This window comes from Rhinatrema bivittatum, chromosome 4, assembly GCF_901001135.1.
Source record: "Rhinatrema bivittatum chromosome 4, aRhiBiv1.1, whole genome shotgun sequence".
Lineage (NCBI taxonomy): Eukaryota > Metazoa > Chordata > Amphibia > Gymnophiona > Rhinatrematidae > Rhinatrema > Rhinatrema bivittatum.
In genome coordinates this window covers 237,333,111-237,356,273 of record NC_042618.1, presented here as the reverse complement: position 1 = coordinate 237,356,273, position 23,163 = coordinate 237,333,111, and the positions used below count along the sequence as shown (strand labels likewise).

The following is a 23,163-nucleotide window of genomic DNA, read 5'->3' as shown; positions in this document are numbered from 1 at the left end:
TAAATGATGCGATAGGCCATGGGGGTTAGCAGAGTTGTGTTATTAAAAAAGTTACCAAGAGCACAGCAAAGCAGCAGAGACTGTATGTTCTTATCAGTTGAAAGCTTTATTATAAGTATTTAAGTGCATAAGGAAGCCAGATGCTATTCAGCAAGTCTGACTTGCCTTCACATAGAATATACCATGCTTAAATACATTTTCTTATCAAAATATTAAGATAAACACTTTTGATTTAAGATTACAAGGTGAAGACATTTGTATTCCTAACTGCTCTGGGAACTCTAATTTAACCTTGAAAACATCCTGGAGATTAGTTTTTACAACCTCCCTGTAATCAGTGGTGCAGCAAGGAAATACATTTGGGTCTAACTGGGCTGAGTAATTATCAATAGGTTTCTTTTTTCTCCATGATCTTGGGTCACCACGCTAGCAGCTACAGCTGCAACTTCGTGACATGTTAAATAGAAATCCTTCTTATAATCTGGAAGCCCTAAAGCTGAGACATTATTCAGAGCTGCTTTCAGAGATTTAAATGAGTGTTCTGCTTCGCTGGTCCATTCTGAGATATGCATTGGTCCTTGTGGTTTATCTCTGTCTCAGAGCCATTGATATAAAGGACTAGCTAAGGAAGTGAATCAGGAATTCATGTTCTACAGAAGTTAACCATTCCCAGAAATGGTTTTAATGTTACGGGGACCTATACCTTTAAAACTGCTTTAACACGCTCAGAAGTCATACATTTCTCTCCTTTAGACAGCAGAAAACCCAAATATTTTACCTGCATTTGACATTGACACAGTTGACGTTTACCTTTTGATACCTTAAGACTAAGGGGTAGATTTTCAAAAGGGTACGGACATAAATCCCGACCTTACATGCGCCAGGCCAATTTTCAAAGGCCCAGTCATGCGCATAAATCCCTGGGATGTGCGTATGCCCCGGGGCCTCGAGAAAGGAGTGGGGTGTGGCTAGAGGCCCCAGCACAGCGGCCATTTGCTGCTGTGCTGGGGATCGCATGCCGGCAGGGTGCCAGTGCATGCAACCTGCACCTGCCCTGAGACAGGAGCAAGAGGTAAATTAAAAAAAAAATTTGGGGGGGTCTAAGTTAGGGCTAGGGGGCAGCTAGATTAGGGGAAAGGAGGTTAGTGTAGAGGGTTGGGAAGTTCCCTCTGAGTCTGCTCTGAAATTGGAGTGGACTGGGAGGGAACTGAGCAAGGCTGTGGGCCTTGGTGTCAGGATGCACAAGTGTGCATGTTATAAAATCAGGCATCCATGTGTGTGTGCCAGGTAGCATGTGCACACATGTGTGTTTGAAAATCTATTTATTTTTATATACTGACATTCATCTAAGATATCACCTTGGTTTACATTCAGGTACTGTAGGTATTTTCCCTATCCCCAGAGGGCTTACAATCTAAGTTTTGTACCTGAGGCAATGGAGGGTAAAGTGACTTGCCCAAGGGCACAAGGAATGACAACAGGACTTGAACCCTGGGCTCCTGGTTCCTAGCCCACTGCTTTAACCACTAGGCTATTCCTCCTCCCTCCCCCTAAATGAATACAGAAAACACAGCACTACTTCAGTATCGCTTAGGGAAAACTGGATCATCAACTTACTGAAGTATCTTAGCTCCTAGGGATAATTGGGTCAGCTGAAGTAGAAAATTGTAACTAGAATACATGAAACTATAAATATTATAAGACAATTGTTGTTTCGAATCTTTAAATTTAAAACTGTCCAAGAAATGTTTCTGTATGATTAACTCTAACTGCAAACACTTAGAAAAATGAGTGTGATACATCTAGTATCATTAGAATATGACAAAGCAATTTTAATTAATAAATTACTTTAGCACTACTTTAGCACTGTTTTACAACTGTTTAATTAAATAACTCTTATCGTTAGTCTATTTTTCTTCCTTACGCATTACCATGCCATAACTCACTCCATCTGATACACTTACTTTCACCTTCAAATAACTTACAGTAGTAACCCTCTGTTTAAGCAAGCAAAACTCTTCCCAAAAAGGAGAACTGAATCAATTCTTTTTTGAAGAGAAAAAAACAATCATCATAACTATGTTTTTGAAAAACAGTTCATTTTAAAGACATTAAAGCTTGCATGAATCTATTAAGATGTCTGAGAAATAGTTTATATTAGTGCATTGTAATAGAAAGTTAATCAAAACAAATTGTTACTGGATACGGTAACAAATAATTTCAAATGAATGCATATTACCGTATATGCTGGCATATAGGACAACAGTGGTGTATAAGATGCACCCTCTTTTTTATACACATTTTTAAGGAAAAAAATAATTTTCTATATTTTTTGATGAATTTCCATAATGATTTACTGAACTAATTTTATAGTTATTAATGTCTACAAAAATGTAACTAGGATGTAACTAGGGAACACTGTAGTCCAATCTTCATCCACAAAACCCATAAATTCACTCCAAAGCTAAATGAAGAATCACTTGAAGCCTCTTCTTCAGAAACTGAGACTTAGTATAATAAATCATCCTCTGTGCTAAGTGAGTTACTAATTCCACATTTCTTAAATTACTTTACAACTGCCTCATGTTTCACAGCATCCCATGAAGTTTTGACCCATTCACAAATCTGCGAAATGCTAAGCCTCTTCCTTCTTCCTGATACTGTAACTTCAAAATCTGTAGACTGCATCCAACTTTTCCATTTCTCCTTCATGAATCCTTTAAATGGTTTATTAATGCAGACATCTAAAGGTTGAAGCTGGCTCGTTAGGCCACCTGGAATTACAGCTATTTGAGGTTTCAGTTGGTAGATTTTATTTTTCACAGCTTCTGTTCTGTGATTCCGAAACTGATCCCATACTAGCAAGGCAGGTTTCTTTACCAGTCCACCAGGACGCATAGATCACATATTCTCTATCTACAACTTCATCCCCCCTTCATCCATCCAGCCCTTACGATGAACGTGCACAAACACACCTTTAGGCAGTTTTTCCTTGGGCAAGGTTTTCGTTTTGAAAATCAAAAGAGGCAGCAATTTTGTTCCATTGGCACAGCAAGACAATACGACTGTGTAATGCATTTTTTCATGCCCACATGTTTTAACAATAACACTTTTTGCACCTTTGGAATCTACTGTTTTGTTTGAGGGTACATAGAACGTCAGTGGGACCTCATCCGTTTCCTATTTGTGAAAGTTCAAAATTTTCTCTTTTTCTTGCATTAATGACAAATCTATGAAAATCCTTAATCTTGTGTTCATATTCTGTTGGCATCTTTTGTGCTATTTTTGTTTTAGTTCACATATTTAGTTCACTTCTCTTCATGAATCTAGAACACCATGATGTTGATCCTGTAAAATCAGCGATGCCCCTGTTAGTGGCTGTCACTCTTGCTTGTTGAATAATCATTTTTGTGGAAACTGAAAATCCCGAGCTTCTGTGGTCTAATATCCAAGTTTTTAATTCTTCTTCTAGTTCTGGCCATTTTGCAATTCCATGTTGCAGATTGTGTTTATTATGCATAGCTTTTTGTAAGTCTTCTTCCTGTCTTCTCCAAATTCTTATCATCTTTTCAGTTGGCGGTGGCCCATAATTCCTCTATGCTGCTCTGTTTCTGTGTTGTTTAGCATACTCAATCACTCATAGCTTGAATGCAATATTATAGCAGAATCTGCGTTGTTTTTGAGCCATGTTTTTTGTTTTGCCAAGAGAGGGGCACAATGGGAGGGGAAGGAGGGGGATAACATAATGCCGGTGATCGAGATTGTGGGTTGAAGTTTCAGTGTCTAAAACTTGGAGGAGAAGTCCATTAAGTTGACTTAGAAAATAGCCACTGCTATTACTAGCAACAGTAACTTAGTTTTTGGGTACCGGTACTTGCCAGGATGCTAGGCTTGATGGACCCTTGGTCTGACCCAGTATGGCAGTTTCTTATGTTTTTATGTTCTTAACTCAGTCTATTTTCTAATGTACAAATCGAATATTGCTTCCACAATTGTGGAAATCCAGGAGAAGCTGCAGGTTGGGCGTGACTTGCCTATTTCTCTTTTTGGGAGAAGTGTTTTCTTTAAGATGCCCTTACTCCCTAAAATACTACATAAGCTCCAAATGCTGCCATTTTGGCTTGCTGCTGAAGACATTGATAAACTTCACTCCTTGGTCACTATTTTTATTTGGAGAGGAAAACCAGAAAATTTTAGCGTTTGTTAAACTGACTTATAATAAGAACTTTGGGGCACTAAATCAACAGCGTCCGGTGGGGGGGGGGAGTGACGCGGTGGCATCGGGGAGCAAGGGTGCGCCGCCCGATTGGCCGTGCTGGGCAAAAGGGGCTTGCTGAAGCGTGGCTTCCCCAAGCCCCTTTTGCCCCTTTTGCCCCTCGAGTGACTTCACGCCATCCGGGTATTTAGCCTACGCTTGTTTGCTAGCTCGTTGAGTTAGCAAGGATTGGACTCGTCTGGTCTAAGCTACTCTGCCGCTGGAAGCCTCTCTGCCCTTCAGGGTATTCTCTAACCTGGGTACCCGCTCCTTGGGGGCCCTCTGCTTTCTTTCAGGTGCCTTACTGGGATCAGGTACTCGCTCCTCCAGGGCTGCTCTCCCTGCCTTGGTGCCTGTTACCATCGACTACTGCCTGGTTGAATCATTAACTTTACAGCTACCATGTAGTGAGTAATCTAATTCTCAGTCTGATTCATCTACAGCTCTGCCGTGTTGGGAAACCTATTCCTGGATCTCCCTATACCATCTTGGTGAGATGGGTTCCCTCTGCCGAGGGTTCCTGGACTGCTACCTCTGGATCACCTCACTACTGCTAACACTTTGCAAAGCTAATTGTCATATGAAAACTGTTTCAGATAAGCACATTTTACACAAACATTCCTCACATTTCTATAGTGTAGAACAGGAAGCGGGAATGCCGATAGATAGTATCCAAAATAAAAGCAGACAGTAAAAATGCTTTCTTTCCACAGAAGCAACTCTAGAGTTTCTAATAGATCAAAATATTTAACTTTTACATGGGGGGTAGATTTTAAAAACTGGGCAAGCGCATCCATGTGAGCACGCTACCCAGCGCGTACACATGGACACACAATTTTATAACATGCACGCACAGGTGTGTGCATATTATAAAATCGGGGGTCGGCACGCACAATTGTGCAACTTGCACGCGCCGAGCCGCACTGCCTTCCCCCATTCCCTTCCCCCTAGCCTGACCTTCCCACCCCTTCCCCTAACCTTTCCCCCCCCCCCAGCCCTACTCTAACCCCCCCTGACTTTTATCTTACCTTTTGTGCCTGCCTCCTGGCAGGCGCAAGTTGCACGCGCCGGCAGCCTGCCGGCACGCGAACCTCTGACACAGCGGTAATGGCTGCTGTGTCGGAGGCCTCTGACCCCGCCCTGCCCCTTTTTGCAAGCTCCGGGACTTACATGCGTTCCTGGGCTTTACACGCGTCGCTGGGCCTTTTTAAAATAGGCCCAGCGCGCGTAGGGCTTTTAAAATCCGGCCCTTTATCATTAGTTTGTTTATTGGCACAACTCTTTCTTAATTGATATGTAAATGGATGGCACTGAGCTAGGGCTAACAGCAGCTCCTAGAGAGTCAAACCTCTCAGTGCTGGGAGCATAGTCACTGTGGGCAGAGGGAGATCTATGGGACCCTCAGCCTGGGGCAGCAGCTTTGGGGTACAAATTAGCTTGGTATGCGGCGTCATCTAAGATATCCTGCACTATGATAGACATCTTTTCCCTGTATGCAGGAGCTACAACCATTGCAAAATTGTTCAGGAACCTTCTAACAGTAAAAACTCTTAACTATCACAGCTTTTCGAAAATACCTTCAGCTGAAATATTTCTTAGTGTCATGATGCCATTCGAACATTGATTTATTTTTATATACCAACATTCAATCTGAGATATCACATAAGTTTACATTCAGGTACTGTAGGTATTTCTCTATCCCCAGAGGGCTTACAATCTATGTTTTGTACCTGAGGCAATGGAGGGTAAAGTGACTTGCCCAAGATCACAAGGAGTGACAGCAGGACTTAAACCCTGGTCTCCTCATTTATAGCCCAATGCTTTAACCACTAGGCTATTCCTCCTCCCTATATATATACTGTACTGTTTCTAGCCCATAATTCTTCCACATGTAGTGATCGGGGGTTCTGGGATCTCTTTACCAGGTAGGTCCCCCATACTTAGCAGCACACTCTCCCTTTTGTATCAAAGACACACACACTCTGCATCCGGGACCTCCCAGGCAGGAATGGGATCAGGAATTCCTATTTTCTACCTTACATAAGCAGAGGTACACTTCCCATACTTATCCCAGTCTATTTACCTAGACTGTCCAGGGATTTCACCTCCCTGTAATTCACTGGGCCCTGAAATTCACCTGGAGTCCAACTCCCTAAAATTCTCACCGGGAGTCGTGTTCCCTGAAAACACCGCCTATTTACCAGGCTGTTCCAAGGCTTAATCTTAAATTACTTACAATTCAAAGAACACACCAGTCTCCATATTATAGCGCAAAAATTTTAAGTGACTAAATTTCCCTTGAAGGTCTCTATGGGCCTTATTTTCCAAGTGGCTCGCACGAAAGTCCCTTATCGCGTGCGATACCAAAATGGGGGCGGAGTCGGCCCCGGAAGAGGAGGAGTCGGGGCGTCACCGGGGCCAACTCCGCGAAGACGCCGTGGACGATGAAAAGGTAAGGCCCTTTTCGCGTCCGAGTTCGCGCCCAATAGCTATACCTTCTATGGTGGCGCTATTGGGTGCGAAACCGGGGGGGCAGAGGCCCGCCCCCCGTTTTGGCCCCCCCGCCCCTCATTCCCTAAAGTATTGCAGGCCTGCGATACTTTAGAAAATGAGGCCCTATGCCAGCACAATACAAATTGTATGGCACAAAAAGATAAAGAAATAAAAAGAAGCCAAATACCTTCATGGAGTAAGTTGTTTGTTGTCCAGATCAACAGAAGGGCACTCTCTACCAGTGGAGCTGTACTAGTCCAGGTCACCTGACGTGGTCTTTCCTTCGATTCCCGGCAGCAATGTACCATCTATATAAATACAAATGTTAAATAGTTTGTACGTCGTCGCTAATCTCACCAACCGCTTAACCGAATGCATTCAAATTTGCACACAACATTCACTTCCCATACGGGAAGGATCTTATACACTTAACATATAGGTCACACCTGTGACAGGTAATACAAGTTTAAAAATTGCTTACACAAAACAGTGACATCTGGTGGCCGTCGGCGCAAGCGCAACCTCTTACACCTTTTACACACACTCACATGCCACACTCCACCCCCACACAGGGCTATTGTCTTTCATTCACACTCCCTCATAACACACAGAAATCCACACTCATCACACCACACACCCCCACCCACACGCCTGCCAATGTCACTTACTTCACCCACCCTCCCAAAACACACCAAAACACAAATTCCTGGCTGCTACATTGGGAAGCCACGCATTTCACACACCCTCCGATTTTAAATTAAAGTACCCTCTTCCACCCACCCACGCATTGCACTCCGATCACACACTACACCTGAAACAAGTCCGTACTTCTCCGCCAGCACCACAGGAACGGTCCGGGACACATCGCATTCAGTAGGGCCGTCGGATGCCAGCAACCAAAATGGTGCCGGCGGACCTTGCCCTTACTATGCTATACGGAGACAACAATGATGTCGGTACACCATGTGACATAGTAAGGGCAAGAGCCCGTCGGCGCCATATCCTCAGCGGACATTTGCCCTTACTAGGTCAGGAATCCTGACTCACCACTTTCACCGGTGCAGTTTTGCGACATGGCAGCCAGCAGAACAAACCCTAGCACACACCCTCGCCACCGGCTGGCAGTTTACACAGGTAGCCGGGGAGGAGCACAGTGGGAGACCGTTCTCATTTTCCGCCGTGCGTTTTTCATAGGGGGGGGGACCACTCATTCTCCACATCTCCCGAGAGGGGGGCTGTAGCGTGGGTTGCTCTATTTCGCCGGGTTGGGGGGGGCCAGGAAGGTGTGCTTGCATATTTAAACTACTCTTTGCTGGTGCTGTTCATTTGGGGTAAAAAAAAAAAAACCACACAAACAATAACCTTTACTAATCTCTGAAAGCTAGCGGATTAGCCCTCCAAAAGAAATTTCTCTACAGACACATTACTAGGTGGATTAGGCACTCCCCTATTTTTATCCCTAAGGATCACAACCTTCCACTGACTGACCACGTTTATACACACCAATTCATTTCTTATCTATCAGCGTCGTAACTGCTTTTTAAGGTCTGGATCCTCTTACCTAAGAAGGCATTAATTTTTGCCCTGTGCATTTCTCTTGCTCTTCAGACATTACAGTCCCAATTCCCTTGATCCTTTTACACACCATTCATACATCTCTTGCAATTCACCAAATTGATGCCTCGCAGAAAATCTAACTTACGTCGGCATACTCGCACTGCGCTAGCGGCACAACACCTTAGAACTAGGCGCACGGAGGAGGAACGGACAGCAAAAAAACAGCACAACAAGGAAAGAATAGCTGTAGGAAGACAGCAGGAAGCGGCTGAGCAACGTGCATCCAGACTGCTAGAGGCATGCTTGCGATCACGGCAAGCACGTTCCGCTACTCACAATCTCCTTCGTTCACAACACCATGCCCATGAAACGCTGACAGTGGCTGAAATCCCTCTAACACCGACAGCACCTCAACGTCAGCAATGGATCCCACATCAACTGGCCAAACATTATAATCGACTTGCTTTCCGATACAACCCACATCAGGATTATACTTTCATACGGCATGTTCTTATTGGCTCTATGACACACGTGTGTCCATACTGCAAGGCTATGAAATTTCTGGGAGAAACAAAGGGGATGTGTTGCTATCAAAAATTTAAGGACCAATATCATAGAAGCTACAATCTTGACAGGACCTTTCAAAGGTGAAGATGTACTTATTAGAGATGTGAATCATGTCCTCGATCGTCTTAACGATCGATTTCGGCTGGGAGGGGGAGGGAATCGTATTGTTGCCGTTTGGGTTTTAAAAATATCGTGAAAAATCATTAAAATCGTGAGCCAACCCCCTAAAACCCACCCCCGACCCTTTAAATTAAATCCCCCACCCTCCCGAACCCCCCCCCCAAATGCTTTAAATTACCTGGTGGTCCAGAACGGCGGCGGTCCGGAACGGCCCCCTCAATTGAATCCTTTTGTCTTCAGCCGGCGCCATTTTGCAAAATGGCCACCGCAAAATGGCGGCGGCCATAGACAAAAACGATTCGACGCAGGAGGTCGTTCCGGACCCCCGCTGGACTTTTGGCAAGTCTTGTGGGGGTCAGGAGGCCCCCCCAAGCTGGCCAAAAGTTTCTGGGAGTCCAGCGGGGTTCAGGAAGCGATTTCTTGCCGCGAATCGTTTTCCGTACGGAAAATGGCGCCGGCAGGAGATCGACTGCAGGAGGTCGTTCAGCGGCGGTCCGGAACCCCCGCTGAACGACCTCCTGCAGTCGATCTGCTGCCGGCGCCATTTTCCGTACGGAAAACGATTTGCGGCAAGAAATCGCTTCCTGAACCCCGCTGGACTCCCAGAAACTTTTGGCCAGCTTGGGGGGGCCTCCTGACCCCCACAAGACTTGCCAAAAGTCCAGCGGGGGTCCGGAACGACCTCCTGCGTCGAATCGTTTTTGTCTATGGCCGCCGCCATTTTGCGGCGGCCATTTTGCAAAATGGCGCCGGCTGAAGACAAAAGGATTCAATTGAGGGGGCCGTTCCGGACCGCCGCCGTTCTGGACCACCGCTGGATCCCCAGGTAATTTAAAGCATTTGGGGGGGGTTCGGGAGGGTGGGGGATTTAATTTAAAGGGTCAGGGGTGGGTTTTAGGGGGTTTTAGTGTGCCGGTTTTCCTGCCCTCCCCCTTCCCCCGATTTACGATTTTTTAACGATAAATCGGGGGAATTGGTATTGTATCGTGGCCCTAACGATTTTTGACGATTTAAAATATATCGGACGATATTTTAAATCGTCAAAAAACGATTCACATCCCTAGTACTTATTCCTCGCATCCCTATCATTCCAACAGATATGCCATTTCAATTTAAAAGATTGCAATTCCCAATTAGATTGGCATTTGCAATAACCATCAACAAAGCTCAAGGACAATCTTTACACCTCTGCGGTTTACATCTACAAACCGATTGCTTCTCACATGGACAATTGTAAGTTGCATGTTCACGAGTAGGCAAACCTGACAATTTGTATATCTGCACTAACGATGGAACAATAAAAAATGTCGTATACCCACTAGCATTGCAAAATTAAACATATTACAGATATCCCCTGGCTCTGTTCTGTTTTTTCAACTTAACCAGGCTCAGCCACAGCAACGTGTGGCAGGGTACAGCTAGTCTATTATAAAAAAGTTACCAAAGCACAGCAAAGCACCAGAGACTGTATGTTCTTATCAATTGAAAGCTTTATTTTATGTACTTATGCACATAAGGCTATTCAGTGAGTCTGACTTGCCTTCACATAGAATATGTCATGCTTAAATGCATTTTCTTATCAACATGTAAAGATAAACACTTTTGATTTAAGATTATAAGGTGAAGACCAGTGGCGTAGCCAGAATTGATTTTTTGGGTGGGCACAAGGTTAACATGGGTGGGCTGTAGGCATGCAGGTCTACTAGTTGTTTTTTTACTGATAAATAATGCCAAATTATGCAGCATAGCATTCACATCTACGCCTAAGTATGAGGTTTACTTAATGATACAAACATAATTCACGGTGATTTGTGGTACTTTAGCCTTCTTATTATTACGATTTTATACACGGCTCCTACCTGTCCATAAATTTTGAGAGAGCGGTTGTGTTGCTTATATTTAAATTGCTAACATCTCAAAATATACATATTTTTACCTTTGTTGTCTGATCTTTGTATTTTTCTAATCAGTTGGTCCTGGTCTCTTTTTCCCATTTTTTCCCTTATAGCTCATTTCCTAATTCCTTTTCAGTGTCTTTCTTCTATTACTGTCTTCTTCCCTTCCACGCACACACACACATACACGCTTTCTCTCACAGACTCCCTCTCACACACTCAAGCTGTCACTCTCATATGCTCTCCCCCACCCCCCCCACAAGCTCACATTCAAGTTCTCACTTTCTCACCCCTCCCCAGGCTTATATTCTTATGCACACACAGACGCACATCCAGGCACCCATTCTCACCCTCACACATAAACCCAGACTCCCATTCTCACCCACAAACCCATGCTCCCAGTCTCACCCACACATATTCAAGCTCCCATTCTCATCCATACATATACACATTTAAGGTACTATTCTCACCCACACATACACACATTCAAGCACCCATTCTTATCCACATATTCAAGCTTCCATTCTCACCCACCCACACAAACCCAGGCTCTCATTCTCACCCATATATACACACATTCAAGCTCCCATTCACCCACATATTCAAGCTTCCATTCTCACCCACATACACACCCAGGCTCCAGTTTTCACCCACACACACTCCCATTCTCATCCACACATACACATTCAAGCACGTGCACAGCTTCCGCTTCCTCCCCCCAATGCAGGAAGATCAGCTGCCTCTCCTGCTGCCACCCGTTCTCCTGCTATCTTCGGATCAAACGGCCCGCCGAACTTCCTGTTTGGGGGAGCGGAAGCGCTGCGCAGAGCTTCCGCTTTCTCCCCAAAGCAGGAAGATCAGCTGCCTCTCCTGCTGCCACCGGACTCCTGCTATCTTCTTCGGGCGTCGGGCGGTATGGCCCGCCGACCTTCCTGTCGGGGGGGGGGGGGGAGCGGAAGTGCAGCACACAACGTCCGCTTCCTCCCTCCCCCCCCAAGCAGGAAGATCGGCGGGCCATAGGGCCCGACGCCCGAAGAAGATAGCAGGAGGCCGGTGGCAGCAGGAGAGGCAGCTGATCTTCCTGCATTGGGGGGAGGAAGCGGAAGCTGTGCGTAGCGCTTCCGCTCCCCCAAACAGGAAGTTCGGCGGGCCGTTTGACCCGAAGATAGCAGGAGAACGGGTGGCAGCAGGAGAGGCAGCTGATCTTCCTGCATTGGGGGGAGGAAGCGGAAGCTGCGCGCGCGCGTGCTTCCGCTCCCCCCTCCCCGAACAGGAAGACCGGTTGGCCATACGGCCGCAGCAGCGCTTCCCCACGTGTGCCGTGATGGCGTGGGTTCTCTTGTTCGCTGTCGCGGGGATGGGATCCCGCGACAGCCTTGCAGTTCCGGTGCTAGTTGGGTGGGCCTGGGTCTAAGTTGGGTGGGCACCTGCCCACCCAGGCCCACCCGTGGCTACGCCACTGGTGAAGACATTTGCATTCCTAACTGCTCTAGGAACTCTAATGTAACCTTGAAAATATCCTGAAGATTAGTTTTTGCAACCTTCCTGTGATCAGTAGTACAGCAAGGAAATACATTTGTTCTTTCCTTATCTTGTAACAGCTTCCCTCCCACAAAAATGCCAGATGTAAGAAACATTTAGGAGAGTTTTCTTTCTGGTTGGTTCCACTTTATGGAACTTGCTTCCTTCTGATGTCCATGAAAAACAAGGACTATAAAAACTTTCAAAATAATTTGAAGGCCTTTTATTTTCTGCAGACTTTTGCTGTAAATGTTTAGGCCTCTTAGTATCTTTATAGAAATTGCAGAACTATTACTAGTAATATGTAACATATCATTAAAATTGTCCATTGTAACTGAAGATTGGCGTGTGGCCAGTGTGACATCATAAGAACATAAGAAATTGCCATGCTGGGTCAGACCAAGGGTCCATCAAACCCAGCATCCTGTTTCCAACAGAGGCCAAACCAGGCTACTGATGCAATTAATAGCAGTGGCTATTCTCTAAGTAAACTTGATTAATAGCCGTTAATGGTTTTCTCCTCCAAGAACTTATCCAAACCTTTTTTGAACCCAGCTATACTAACTGCACTAACCACATCCTCTGGCAACAAATTCCAGAGCTTTATTGTGCGTTGAGTGAAAAAGAATTTTCTCCAATGTAGAATAGTGAACTGCATATATCATGCACATGTAGCTATAGCACTATGAAGCACTATGATCACTGAACTTACCAGAGAATCATCCAGCACGGATGACATCATTCCTGGAAGGATGGAACTAACTTTGTTATTTTACTGATAACAAGAGCCTATAAGTAAGAGCACGCTAATGTACACATGCTAAAATATATATCGATTGGCTATTAAAGGTAATGGGTGTGGATTATGCAGATGGCTGATATTCAGCAGACCCAGACCCTTATAAGCTGAAGCACACATCTTGGAGCTCTGAGCAGATTCTGAACAGACTTTGTACACCTTTGCTTGTATCATTTTTCTCTGTTTTACTTTCTGCTCCATAGAGGAACTTTCCGCCTTCCTCTATTAATTCTCTCTATTGTCAATAAATCTCTTTCTTATAATTGTTTGAAGCAGGTATTCATTCCGTTATCAGATAGAGGTGAAAGGCCTATCTTTTAACACCAATTAGTCTTAAATGTGCTACTTGCTAACTTCATGGAATGCCCCCTAGTCCTTCTATTATTCGAAAGTGTAAATAACCAAGTCACATCTACTCGTTCAAGAACTCTCATGATCTTAAAGACCTCTATCATATCCCCCCTCAGCTGTCTCTTCTCCAAGCTGAACAGCCCTAACCTCTTCAGCCTTTCCTCATAGGGGAGCTGTTCCATCCCCTTTATCATTTTGGTTGACCTTCTCTATACCTTCTCCATTGCAATTATATCTTTTTTGAGATGTGGCGACCAGAATTGTACACAGTATTCAAGGTGTGGTCTCACCATGGAGCAATATAGAGGCATTATGACATTTTCCATTTTATTAACCATTCCCTTCCTAATAATTCCTAACATTTTGTTTGCTTTATTGACTGCTGCAGCACACTGAGCCGATGATTTTAAAGTATTATCCACTATGATGCCTAGATCTTTTTCCTGCGTGGTAGCTCCTAATATAGAACCTAACATCGTGTAACTAGAGCAAGGGTTATTTTTCCCTATATGCAACACCTTGCACTTGTCCACATTAAATTTCATCTGCCATTTGGATGCCCAATCTTCCAGTCTTGCAAGGTCCTCCTCTAATGTATCACAGTCTGCTTGTGATTTAACTACTCTGAATAATTTTGTATCATCTGCAAATTTGATAACCTCACTCTTCGTATTCCTTTCCAAATCATTTATATATATATATATTGAAAAGTACCGGTCCAAGTACAGATCCCTGAGGCACTCCACTGTTTACCCTTTTCCACTGAGAAAATTGACCATTTAATACTACTCTCTGTTTCCTGTCTTTTAACCAGTTTGTAATCCACGAAAGGACATCGCCTCCTATCTCATGACTTTTTAGTTTTCGTAGAAGCCTCTCATGAGGGACTTTGTCAAACGCCTTCTGAAAATTCAAATACACTATTATCTACCGTTTCACCTTTATTCACATGTTTATTAACCCCTTCAAAAAAATGAAGCAGATTTGTTAGGCAAGACTTCCCTTGGGTAAATCTGTGTTGACTGTGTTCCATTAATTCATATCTTTCTATATGCTCTACGATTTTGATCTTGAGAAAAGTTTCCACTATTTTTCTCAGCACTGAAGTTAGGCTCACTGGTCTATAGTTACCCGGATCGCCCCTGGAGCCTTTTTTAAATATTGGGGTTACATTGGCCACCCTCCAGTCTTCAGGTACAATTGATGATTTTAATGATAGGTTACAAATTTTAAGTAATAGATCAGAAATTTCATTTTTCAGTTCCTTCAGTACCCTAGGATGCATACCATCTGGAGTAATTTGCTACTCTTAATTTGTCAATCTGGCCTACTACATCTTCCAGGTTCACAGTGATTTTGTTCAGTTCGTCTGACTCATCACCCCTGAAAACCATCTCCGGAACTGGTATCTCCCCCAACATCCTCATTAGTAGACATGGAAGCAAAGAATTCAGTTAGTTTTTCTGCAATGGCCTTATCTTCCCTAAGAGCCCCTTTAACCCCTCGGTCATCTAATGGTCCAACCGATTCCCTCACAGGTTTCTTGCTTTGGATATATTTAAGAAAGTTTTTATTATGAGTTTTTGCCTCTATGGCCAAATTCATTTCAAATTCTCTCTTCGCCTGTCTTATCAATGTTTTACACTTAACTTGACAATGCTTATGTTTTATCCTATTTTCTTCAGATGGATCCTTCTTCCTCTTTCACCTCACCTTTTATCCCTGACGGTAATCATTTTGCCTTCCTTCCACCTTTCTTAATGATTCTTTAAAAAAGGCTCCAGGGGTGATCCAGTAAACTATAAGCTGGTAAAGCTGACTTCAGTTCAGAAAAAAATCAGGGAAACTATTTGGAGAACAAAATCATAGAACATATAAAAAGTCATGGTTTAATGGAACACAGTCATCATGGATTTACACAAGGGAAGTCTTGCATCACCAATCTGTTACATTTTTTGAAAGGGTTAATAAACATGTGGATAATAGTGAGCCGGTAGATATAGTGTTTTTTGGATTTTCAGAAGGCATTTGATAAAGTTCCCCATGAGAGACTCCTGAAAAAATTAAAGTCATGGGATAGGAGGTAATGCTGTATTGTGGATAGCAAACTGATTAAAAGATAGGAAGCAGAGAGGAGGATTAAATGGTCTGTTTTCTCATTAGAGAAATATAAACAGTGGTGTGCCTCAGGGATCTGAGGCACACCACTGTACAGGGAACAGTGCTTTATAATATTTAAATGATCTGGAAATGGGTACGATGAGTGAGATTATCAAATCTGCAGATGATACAAAATTATTCAGAGTTGTTAAAGCACAAGCAGATTGTGAGAAATTGCAGAAGAATCTTGCGAGACTGGGAGACTGGGCATACAAATGGCAAATGACATATAATGTGTACAATTGCAAAGTTGATGCACATAGGGAAAAGTAACACATACTATAGTTACACGGTGCTAGGTTCCATATTAGGGGTTAATACACATGAAAAGGATCTGGGCTTCATTGTGGACAATACTTTGAAATCCTCAGTTCAGTGTGTGCCAGCAGTCAAAAAATCAAACAATGGGCCTTATTTTCTAAGGACTTATCGCATGCTGCGGTAAAAGGGCTTATTGCGGTACGCAAATGCAAATTTTAAATTAAGTATTCAGGGGGTGGAGTTGGGGCGGGACAAATGTAAAGAAGGGAGGATTTACCGCAAACTGCGAAAGGATTGCGCTCTTATTGCGGCTCCTAATGCAGCCAATAATTACACCTTTTTCAAAAGCGATATGCAGTATCGCGCGTAGCGCACCCTGCTGTATTATCGCAGTGAGGGAAATGTTTTTTAACCAATCCCCCACACACCTTCCAAGCTTTTCTGGACCAATAAAAAACTTGATTTTAGTAGGTCAATGTTCCCAACAACATCTACACATTCCCAAGTGTACTTAGGAAGTTCACGCCATGGCTGAGCAGGCCCGCCGCAGACGCTAGGATGTGGGTCAACATCACCACAGGTACAGGCAGCAGATCTATCTTCCACAAACCCCATTTCTGGGTATGCCAGAGGATGTTCTGATCACCAGGTATCGTCTCAGCTCTCCTGCTATCCTGGAAATATATGAAGACATACGAGGTGGTCTTGACCCTCGAACCAGAAAGAGCCGTGCTGTCCCCGGCCTCACCAAACTGTTGGCCGCCCTGCACTTCACAACAAGTGACTCCTTCCAATCCACAGTAGCTGTTGTGGGTGGGATGTCCCAAAGCACCTTTTCAAGGTATCTGGACCAGGTCATTGAAGCAGTTATAGCTCACATGCCTCGAAAATTATGTTTTCCTCGCAACAGACAGGACCTGATGGACCTCAAGCATGGTTTCTATGCCTTTGCCTGCTTTCCGAATGTAATAGGAACTATAGACTGCACTCATGTGGCCAGCATTCCACCCCATCGGATGGAGGCAGCCTACCGCAACAATATGTTGCAAGGATTGCTAACTTCACTTCACTAGTGGACAGACTGCACGTATTAGCTATAGCAAGGGTTAATGGCATTGTCAAAGGTGAATGTACAACTGTGATGTAAGGGCAGCTCACTTCCACAGGTGTACCTGAGGTCATGATGTTCAGGATACTTCTCACACCTTTGGATCACTATCAGTCAGCTGTGCACATTCAGGGGCAGCCAGATTACCCCATGTATGTCATTGGGAATGCGTACCTACATAAAACGTCAGGTTGAGCAGATATGTCCGTGCACAATGACTAGAGTGAATGATGCATACAATCCTAACACAGGTATAGAATCTTTAAAGACTGTGACGTTACGGACCTACTACCTACACACTGCTGGCATTAATGTGCATGTTTAGGGGCCCTTGTCTTGCTATACATCCTAATAGTAGCACACCTGCTGTAGGCCAAAGCAAACATGGAGACCCCCGATTTAGGTGTTAGGAGACCAGAATGGGTTGGTTCATCCTATCTAGTTCTTCAACATGTATTGAACACATACACCCATCTGACACAAACATCGTTATTTGTAATGGCTTGGCTATGTCATTGCTACAGGAGATTCAGGGTATGGATGCAGGCCCTGGCTTATGACCCCTATACTCCGGCCTGCCACGGCGCAACAGATGAGCTATAAGGATGTCTTAGGTTCCACACGCTCAGTCATCGAACGTACCTTCGGCCTTCTGAAGAGCCGCTTCCGATGTTTGGACAAGACTGGGGGAGTGTTATTGTATGCTCCCCCCAAAGCTGCTATGATTATCTTGCTTTGCTGTGTTTTCCATAATGTGGCTCTTCAGCATGGAATACCTATGGTTATTGATCCTGATCTCAGACCTGATCCACCATGTGGGCATGCACAACGTCATGATAACACAGTTAGTGGCAGCCAGCTATGCCAACACTTTATACACACTCACTTTTAAGGGAGGCATGGCCCAAAGCCATGTGTATAAAGGGCAGAATGTTGTGCCCTGGAATCTATAAAAACATGGAGATGTATGCACGTTGCCATTGAGGTCATGACTGTAACAGAGTGCCTGTTCACCCAGGCTCTCAGCAGATGGGCTGGCCAACCGCCCACAAAGGGGTCACAGTGCGACAAGCCACAGATCACGGTGTGGCTGGCGCCAGGGAACCTACTCCAGTTGGTTCAATAGGACGGAAAGCATGCTGTGTAATGTGGAAGCACCACTGACCAGGCAGTTTGACGCCTACAGCACGATAGTTTTTTAAAAAAATTTTCCGCTAACTGCAAAAACATTGCGAACCGTGATGCTTTATTTTCGCAATTTGCAAGGGCATCGCGAATCGTGAAAATCTGTTCGCGATTCGCGAAAACATCGCAGATCGGGAAAAGTTCGCAGCTATGCAGTAACTACTTAATTTGCATGGAAACGCCCCTTTTACTAGCTCATGCGTTAACCATGCGATATTGGTAAATCCAGCCCAATGTTAGGAATTATTAGGAAAAAATGGGGAATAAAACGGAGAATATCATAGTACTTCTATACAACTCCATGGTGAGACTGCAGCTTGAGCACTATGTGAGTTCTGGTCACCACATCTCAAAAAAGATATAGTTGCGTTGGAAAAGCTAAGGAAAAAGACAAAAAAATGATAAGGGGGATGGAACATCTCCCCTATGAGGAAAGACTAAAGAGGTTAGGGTAGTACAGCTTGGAGAACAAATATCTTGAAGGGGAATTTGATATATATATAAAATCATGAGAGGAATAGAATATATAAAATGATAAGGGGGATGGAACATCTCCCCTATGAGGAAAGACTAAAGAGATTAGGGTAGTACAGCTTGGAGAACAAATATCTTGAAGGGGAATTTGATTATATATAAAATCATGAGAGGAATAGAATGGGTGAATGTGAATCTGTTATTTACTCTTCATAAAATACAAAAACTAGGGGATACTCCATAAAGTTAGTAAGCAGCACATTTAAAAGAAATCAGAGAAAATTATGTTTCATGCAATGCACAATTAAGCTCTAGAATTCATTGCCAGAGGATTGGTAAAGGCAGTTAGCAAAGCTGAGTTTAAAAAAGGTTTGGACAAGTTCCTGGGGAAGTCCATAAATTGTTATTAAGCAGATAGACTTGGGGAAAGCCACTACTTAATCCTGGGAGTTAGCAGCATAGTATCTACTTTCTGTTTGGGATCCTGCCAGATACTTGTGACTTGGATTGGCCACTCTTGGGAACAGGATAGTGGTCTTGATGGTCTGACCCAATATGGCAATTCTTATGTTCTAAGGATTGACTTGATTTTTTTACTTTTGTTATATTTCTTTTTGTGCATATAACACAAATATGAGCAGTCAAGGCTTTCTCCTTTAAGTGTTCTTTATTCATAGTGCAAACAACAATGTATTGCATTCTTCATTTACAGTATCACCTTCTTCAAGTACAGTTACCAAATACAAGAGGCCAGTCATATTTTAAGGACTGCCTTATCCTGCTTACTCATATAGTTTACTTTCCAACTTCCAAACATAATCTGAGGCTAACTATTGTCAGGGGCTGCCTATTGCCTCTGTACTCAAGTAGTTTCAACTTTACAAACAATCAGGTCAGCAATGTTACAGGAGCTGCCTTCTCCTGGAGTTCCTGGGGCCTGTCTAATGGACCAATGCAATAAAGTTGCGTAGAAAGCGGACGCTGAAAGGTCAGCACCCGCTCTCTTAACGCAGCATGGCGCCCCAGTGGGGGGCGCCATGCAATATTCAAATTATGGGGTTGCACATACTTGCTAACGCGAACCCAAACAGTTTTCATGACTGCCATATGCCGGTCACGAAAACCGACGCCGATAAGCCCGGTGTCGGTTTTTGTGACCTCCATACGGCAGTAAGGGAAATCAATGCCGGGTTTATCAGCATCAGTTTCCCTTACAGCCATACGGTGGTCACGAACACCGACGCCGATAAACACGGTAAGGGTGCCGCACAGACGGCCGGACGGGTGGGGGTGTGTGCTCACTCGCTGTGAAGCTGAAGGGGAGCTGCAGCAGAACCTGATCACCCCTTCCCCCCTCCGGGAAGAAGAGGCAGAGGGAAGGACTGAACTCTCCTCCTGCAGTGCCCCAGCGCATCGGGACTGGAGGAAGTTTGTCCGCCAATCAGACTGCCAGGGAGGGATCGCAACACGGCGCGAAGGTCACTGGAGTCTTGCACAGCATGGAAGAGATGGAGGACGAGCTGGGCTGGCTGCGCGATGTTCCCAGAGAGAGAGGAGAACGTTTGATCGCTAGTGGGTTTCTCGCTGAAAACCAACGGCGAGTTTAACAGCGTCGGTTTTCGTGGCTGTCCACCGCTAAGGAAAACCAACACCGATAAATTCGGCATTGGTTTTTAGTGGTCACGAAAACCAACGCCGGGTTTATCAACATCGGTTTTCCTTAGCGGTGGATCACAAAAACCGATGCCGTTAAATTCGGCATCGGTTTTTGTGATCGGCCCGATTGTCAATTTTTTTTAAATTTCTTTTATTTTTCTTCTTTTTCGATGCGTACATCTATTAACGCCTCCTGCTCCTGGCGTAAATGTGCGTTGGAGACGCACATTTTCTTTTTGCATCAGGAATGAATGCCTAATAGACTCATTTACATTCATTTGCATGTGAAGAGCACTTTTACATTCACTCCACGTTAGATGCGCGTTGAATAGGTACTAATCCCCTTATTGCATTAGGGGATTGATTAGCACATATTCTACCCACATCCAACTGCACGTTAAGAGTGCGTTTGGCTCAGCGCACCATATTGCATCAGCCCCTAAGCCTCCAAGGCCCTGATTCTTATCCTCAGATGTGGGATCCTCCCTGGGACCATAATCCCTTACTATACTCAGCTTTAAGGTAGTCCTTGCCAGATACCTGAAGTCAGGATATTCTGGAGCTCTTGGATATATGCTTTGTCACTGCGCTTTATTTCATGGTATAATACTGCACTGTACTCCACTTATAATGATTTGTTTGAATATTGTGGCATGTAAAATCTTTCAAATAAATAAAATAGATAAAACAATCAGCTGCTCCATTTCCTGCTTTTCATATATAGATTTTGTTTGGCCGAGTCCTCATTTTTTTTGCAGATTTAAGGAATCAGAGATTGTGGTCCCTGTCCTTAATTAGACCCCCATCTAATCAGCCACCTTAAGAGGGTAATTTTCAAACATTCCTATAGTGGTAAAGTCTGTGTGTACATTGTACCATGTATTTTCTAGATGAACTGATGCACAAGAGCTCCCTTTGAAAATACTTGGGTAATTGCCTGAGTACAAGCACATATTGATTTGCATAAATTTACACCTTCTCTTCAGAAGGCATAACTTACACATGTATACTTATACTCATAATTTTTTTACTGAAAATGTATGTGCATAAGTGCTGACTCCACACCCAGAATGCCTTTCCTCAGTGCATGTAGTTAGCAAGAAACTGAGTTACACGTGTAATTTTATGCACACTGAGCCCGGGTCCTTCTTAGAATAGTCATGTACACATGTAAAATCAGGTTTTACGTACATAAATGACTTTGAAAATTGCCCCCTATATCATTCCTCATACTACCCTACTCCAAATCATTTATTTGTCTTGACTAGATTCTAAGTTACATCAGTAGGGATGAACTCTTATGAGGTAGATATTCAAAAGGGATTTAGATAGAGAACTTAAAGTTCTCTATCTAAATAGCAAGTTTTGGTATATTCAGCCTCCAAAATCTAGCCAGATAAGTCATTGTCTAGCTAAAATCTAGCCAGATAAAAAAAAGAGGCGTTCCAGGGGCATAACTGAGAGGTGCTAAATTTCTGACTAACTTATACAAATAAGTAGCAATATTCAAAATATCCAGTTAAGGTAGCCGGCTAACATTAGACCTACTTTTGATCAGGTCTAAAGTTGGCCAGTTATCGTTAGACTTATTCAGGTATAGTCAGTGGCATGTCTGCACTGCTGAATATCGCAGCTAAGTTAGCAAGATAAGAATTATCCAGCTAAGTTACTTGGCTGGCTATGTCTTAATATCTACCTCTATGTGTCTCTATGCTGCAGTGTGTACACCTGATAGTACTATCCAAATGAAAATCTTGAAATCGGACTATTCAAATCCTCCCAGCTTCAAATCTGCCTTATTTACGCCCCCCCCCCCCCCCCCCCCCCCCCCCCCCGGGGCTCCTAGAAGCCGACCCTTCTCCCCTCATCGAAGTCATAGCCAAACACCTCAACATTAACGCACCTGCTATCATTTTAGGAGATTTCAACATCCATGTTGACTCCCCCTCTCCATCATCCAACTGCGAAGCCCTTCTCTCCTCCCTCCAAGCTATGGGCTTGAAACAAATTTTAAACAATCCCACACACAAGGCAGGCCACACGCTTGACCTGATATTCACGAATAAAACCATCTCGCCCATCTCCCCACCTTCTTGTACCCCCATCCCTTGGTCAGATCACTCGCTGATAGTGACAGAATTATCTATAAAACAAAAACAGACTCCCATTGTTACGAAATCCTCTATCCAGTTCAGGAAACCTTGTTCCATGGACACTCTCAACAACAGCCTTGCCAAAGACCTAACTAAACTGGACCTCTCTGATGCTGACACCGCTATTAACTCCTGGCAAACCATCACACACTCAGTAGCAAACTTAATCTGCCCCTTATCTTCAAAAGTTATCAACCCTGCCCGCACGAACAAAAAACCCTGGTTCTCAACTGAATTAAGAAAACTCAAACAAGACCTACAACACAAAGAACAACGCTGGCAAAAAGATCCCTCCCCTACCTCACTGGCTTCTTACAAAATAGCAATGAACTTTTATAGGACATCCATAACCCGTACTAAATGAGATTTCTACGCCAAAAAAATACACGGCTTCCTATACGACCCAAAAACTCTGTTCTCATATGTTGCAGCCCTTACCATCCCTATTCCCCCTACCTTTCCAGAAAAAGAAGCCCAAAACAAATCTACAGAGTTGGCAATCTTCTTTGACAACAAAATAAAAAATCTTCTTGCCCCGCTGGCAACATCCAACACTTCATCAACTCCCTCGCATCCACCAAGCCAAAATCCTTCACCAACTATCCACG

At 43.9% G+C, this 23,163-nt stretch overlaps 1 protein-coding gene across 2 annotated transcripts in view; it reads left to right on the top strand.

Moving 5' to 3' along the window:
• The window catches only part of LOC115090603 (sodium- and chloride-dependent betaine transporter-like), a 368,393-nt gene that overhangs the window by 215,271 nt on the left and 129,959 nt on the right, over positions 1 to 23,163 (top strand). The gene's annotated exons all lie outside the window — the stretch shown is intronic.